Source organism: Pongo pygmaeus, chromosome 10 (genome assembly GCF_028885625.2).
Source record: "Pongo pygmaeus isolate AG05252 chromosome 10, NHGRI_mPonPyg2-v2.0_pri, whole genome shotgun sequence".
Taxonomy (NCBI): domain Eukaryota; kingdom Metazoa; phylum Chordata; class Mammalia; order Primates; family Hominidae; genus Pongo; species Pongo pygmaeus.
In genome coordinates this window covers 37,185,406-37,191,405 of record NC_072383.2, presented here as the reverse complement: position 1 = coordinate 37,191,405, position 6,000 = coordinate 37,185,406, and positions in this window count along the sequence as shown.

Here is a 6,000-nt window from a genome sequence, read left to right as displayed (position 1 = left end):
ATAGACAAACAGAGAGTCAAATCATGAGTGAACTCCCATTCACAATTGCTACAAAGATAATAAAATACCTAGGAATACAAATTACACGGGATGTGAAGGATCTCTTCAAGGAGAACTACAAACCACTGCTCTAGGAAATAAGAGAGGACACAAACAAATGGAAGAACATTCCATGCTCGTGGATAGGAAGAATCAATATTGTGAAAATGGCCATATTGCCCAAAGTAATTTATAGATTCAATGCCATCCCCATAACACAATTAGACTTTTTTCACAGAATTAGACTTTCTTCACAGAATTAGAAAAAACTAAATTTCATATGGAACCAAAAAATAGCCTGTATAGCCAAGACAATCCTAAGCAAAAAGGACAAAACTGGAGGCATCACGCTACCTGACTTCAAACTATACTACAAGGCTACAGTAACCAAAACAACATGGTACTGGTACCAAAACAGATATATAGACCAATGGAACAGAATGGAGGCCTCAGAAATAATGCCACACATCTACAACCATTTGATCGTTGACAAACCTGACAAAAACAAGCAATGGAGAAAGGATTCCCTATTGAATAAATACTGTTGTGAAAACTGGCTAGCCATATGCAGAAAACTGAAACTGGACCCCTTCCTTACACCTTACATAAAATTTAACTCAAGATGGATTAAGGACTTAAACATAAGACTTAAAACCATAAAAACCCTAGAAGAAAACCTAGGCAATACCATTCAGGACATAGGCATGGGCAAAGACTTCATGACTAAAACACCAAAAGCAGTGACAACAAAAGCCAAAATTGACAAATAGGATCTAATTAAACTAAAGAGCTTCTGCACAGCAAGAGAGGCAACCTACAGAATGGGAGAAAATTTTTGCAATCTATCCATCTGACAAAGGGCTAATATCCAGAATCTACAAGGTACTTAAACAAATTTACAAGAAGAAAAACAAACAACCCCATCAAAAAGCGGGCAAAGGATATGAACAGACACTTCTCAAAAGAAGACATTTATGCCGCTAACAAACATAGGAAAAAAAGCTCATCATCACTGGTCATTAGAGAAATGCAAATCAAAACCAAAACGAGATACCATCTCACGCCAGTTAGAATGGCAATTATTAAAACATCAGGAAAGAACAGATGCTGGAGAAGATGTGGAGAAATAGGAATGCTTTTACACTGTTGGTGGGAGTGTAAATTAGTTCAACCATTGTGGAAGACAGTGTGGCAATTCCTCAAGGATCTATATCCTTGAGGTGAAATATCATTTGACCCAGAATCCCACTACTGGGTATATAACCAAAGGATTATAAATCATTCTACTATAAAGACACATGCACATGTATGTTTATTGCAGAAGTATTCACAATAGCAAAGACTTGGAACCAACCCAAATGCCCATCAATGATAGACTGGATACAGAAAATGTGGCACATACACACCATGGAATACTATGCAGCCATAAAAAAAGGATGAGTCCATGTCCTTTGCAGGGACATGGATGAAGCTTCAAACCATCATTCTCAGCAAACTAACACAGGAACAGAAAACCAAACACTGCATGTTCTCACTCATAAGTGGGAGTTGAGCTGTGAGAACACATGGACACAGGGAGGGGAACATCACACACTGGAGAATGTCGGGGTGTGGGGGGCTAGGGGAGAGATAGCATTAGGAGAAATACCTAATGTAGAAGACTGGTTGATGGGTGCAGCAAACCACCATGGCACATGTATACCTATGTAACAAACCTGCATGTTCTGCACCTGTGTCCAAAACTTGAAGTATAATTAAAAAGAAGAAGAGGAGGAGGAAAAGGAGCAGGAGGAGGAGGAGGAGGCAGCAGCAGCAAAAAACGAAGAAAATTAAAAGAAAATAGAGACTGGGAAAAATAGTTTTGCTGGTACAAGTTGTTTTGAAAAGGCAAATTTGTTCCACATGACTGACATATTAGGAAACAATTTGAGCATAATGCAATATAATGCAAGTATCACACTGGCTGATGTGCAGTTGTGTCCACAAGAAACAGCAGGTGAACACACAAACCCGTACCCATCAGAACTGAACCACATAATACACAAAATGAACACACACACACCCCTCAGACACCTACCAGCTACCTCAATTCACTGTATTATCTCATAAGGTCGTGTTTTACTGTTCTTTCACATTGTGGACATTTATAGACATCAATTACATAATTATATGTAGGTTATTATATATATTATACATATATAAAATATACATGAATAAATACAGTCAGTCAACATCCTAAAATATCTATGTGTCCTGATTTTGAAATGTGCATGACACAGAAAGTATTAAGTATTAAAGAGAAGCTTGAAATAAAGCCTTTTGAAGGAAATGAGAAAACACGTGGTACCTCCTGAGCAACAGGCATAAAGGAATACATATTGTAGACCAACAGAGACAGTACTGCGAAATAAAACAAATGCCTGTGGCTAAAGCCATTTCAAGTGCTATGAAGTCTATAAGAAGGCCTAAAGACATATGAGAAATAGGAAAATAGTTGAGCATATGGGTTGAAAAGCAAACAGGGATACAATCAAGAAAAACCTTTCCTACAGTCAAAAAGAAAGCACTTATCTATATACAATATAAAGACCCTAAATATGTCACCAAATCCTACAGAACAGATCCTTCATGCTAGCAGTGGCTAGTTTTGTGATTTCAAACACTGTTACAGCTGTAGGGCTGGAAACACAATTTTGGAATGACAATTATTTTCTGTCAGCATTTGGAAGGTATTATTGCACTGTCTTTTAGCCCACATCATTGTTGTTAGTAAGTCATATGACACTGTAACTGTCTTTTCTAAGAATGTAGTCTTTTTCTCTTCAGTGGCTTTCATGTTTTTCATTTGACTTTGAGGCTCTGTCATTTTATTATGTTGGGACTAGAATATAGATTTCATTTTTTTTAATCCCACTTGGAAATTGCTGGTCTTCATGAATCTGTGGATTATATAATAGATCCATTCTGGAAAAATTCTCAGCTATTATCTCTTCAAATTATGCCTCTATTCTCTCTCTCTCCTATACTGTTGATCTTCAATTAAACACATTAAGCTTCTCACACTGTCCTTCTTATTGTTTAATTAACGCTGTTTCATATTTTCTATTCCTTTTTCTCTTCTGGCATTCTGGATAATTTATGCTTATATATATTTCGCTTCACAAATTCTCTCTTCACCTGTATCTAACATGCCACTTCGCCCACATATTAAATTTTCAGCAGATGGCAGAAATGGAAATCTGAGACTAGAGAATGGTAAAACTACAAAAATTAGCAATGTTAACCTTTTAGTTATACCGATAAAGCCAATTCATCCATCCACTTGTCATAATCTCTGCCTGTCTTAATTTGACTTGCCCCAGAAACAAACAATGAGACAAGGATTCAAGTACATATAGTTTGTTTTGGGGTATGATTTCAAGAAACACATAGAAGTGGGGAGTGAGACAGATGGGAGAAGGAAAGTGTTGGTTATTAAGCAAGTTACCATTGTGAGCAACTGAAGGTTAATCCTTCTGAGGAACTCGGCAGGAATAGTGTTTTCCAACATGAGAGGGCACAGACATCACCCTACAGATTCCCAGGACCTACTGCTTGAGATTCTGATTCAGTAATTGGGGGTAGGTTCCACAAATTTTAATTACTAACCAGTTCCCAACCAATATTGTTGCTACTGTTACTGGTCAGTGGATACTTTGAGTAAGCAGAGGTGTAGAACACACTTTCAAAGACTTATCCCACCCAAGAGGCAAGGGAGGAGTATTTAACCAATTCCCATCAGTTATTGTTTAAAACGACTGCGCTCAAACAGCATTAACACTCTGGTACTTCCTCTGCCTCCTCCTAGGCAGAAGAGGTATCTGCAGCCAAAAGACACCCCTCGGGAAACGAGTCATGCACTGGCAGCTGCAAGTCAGGCTGGTATGTATGAAAATGAGGGATGCCCAAGAAATGTGAGCTGGGCACAGATAGCATTTGCTACATTGCTATATTGTCATGGAGGAAAATAAACAATTAACCAAGAAATTATAAATAAATCACAATTGTTATAAGTGCTTTAAAAGTAAATTACATGAAACTACCCGTAAAGATAGCCTCTCATCTTATTACAGATGGAAACTTCCTAGAGTTGTGGACCAAAAAAATGTACTGTTTCACAAATATGGTTAAACACCAACTCCAGCCCAATACTGTATAGCATTGTCCCTTACTGAATGTATAGTATCTTATCTGAAGTCACTCTGATTGGCAGTTTACATTAGAAATGTGTGCAGAATCATTAAATTTTCATTTTTTTTCATCTGGGTAGAACTTAGCTAGGATTTACTCTGCTTTATAAACATTAAATTACAAACATGGAATGAAAACAATGTTTATTTCAATTGCTTTTTATTTATATTTTCATCAAACAGTTTCATCAAGAGAAAGCCCAAACCAGTAATGCATTTTGAGAAGTATGTTATAATTACATAAGATGGCTTATTTTGCAAATCCATACTCACTTTCCACTCTGAAAATATTTATCTCCTTAAAGCATCTAAAGAATTAGCAACTGTGAAGTTAGGGAATAGACCATAAAACTGCCTTTACTTCTGACACCAACAGCAAGTCTGTGAGTTCCAAGATCACCCTCAGATTTGGTAATTCGTTAAAAGGACTCACAGAACACACTGAAAGATATTATATTCACAGTTATAGTTTATTATAGTAAAAGGATACCAGTTAAAATCAACCAAGAGAAGGAACACATCGGACAGAGTCTAGGAAAGTAACAAACGGGGAGCTTTCAGTCATCCTCTCTCATGGAGTCATGGACAGCATTACTTTCCTGGCAATGACTGACAATTCACATGAAGTATTGCCAACCAGGGAAGCTCACCTGAGCCTTGGTATTCAAAGTCTTTACTGGGTCTCAATCACAGCGGTGTGGCTGACTATCCAATCTCAGTTTCTGACCCCTTAGGAAGGCAAGCTGTTATTGCTTTACTCAACGTCTCCATCCTAAATCATATTGTTACTACCTAAATTGGGCCAAGCTTCCTAGGCAAATAAAGACACTCACTAGCCATGACATTCCAAGGGCTTGGAGGTTACCTCCCAGAAGCCAAGAGCAAAGGCAATACCGCTTTTGGGGCAAGATTAAATTCTTTACTGCATTGCACCTTACTCTGCTCTCACTGTAAGTGGTCACTGCATTTTTTTAAAGCCCTGAAATTCTTCATCTTACAGAGCTTAACTGCTACATTATGATATTGATAAAAACAGAACTAGGTGTGTACTTTCATAATTAATGTACTTTCAATATTGCTAGACTTAGATGCATATTTGGAAAAAAAATCAGTTGACTTGATATTTGAAACCAACCCAAAATTCACAGCTCAAGTTTATTCTACTGTCATCATTATAGTCTTCTTTTTCTATGTATCAGTCTTCACTGGTATAGTATGCAATATTTTTGCAAAATAATGCTCAGGATAACCAATCCACAATGGAATACCTTTCATTTAGTATCAGGATAAAATCTGGCCTTTTGAAAAACTATCAACATACATATATCAGATAATTATATTCCCCTTTCATGAGTTGATCATTAAACTGGAAGAAAATACTTAGGAGCTTATTGTGCTTTGTAAGATGGCAAAAATAACTTCCTAAAACTAGCTAAAAACCTGAAGACTGCTACTATTTAAACTTTAGCTGTTGGTGTCTCCAAATTGCAATGCCTCAAATCACCTCTGCAACACAAACTCTTGAGTGATACATCTGTGTATAAAAATGTAACATGAAACCATTTTTTTCTTTAAAGGCAAAGAAACCTCTAACAATTTTATTTTGGGTTCAGTTAGATACTAGAATGCCCTCTGCTGTGTACCTTGAAATATATCAAAACAAGTGTCAATTTTAGAGTACAAACATTTAAAATCTTTATACAAAATAAGCGTTGTCTTAGAAACAAAGCCT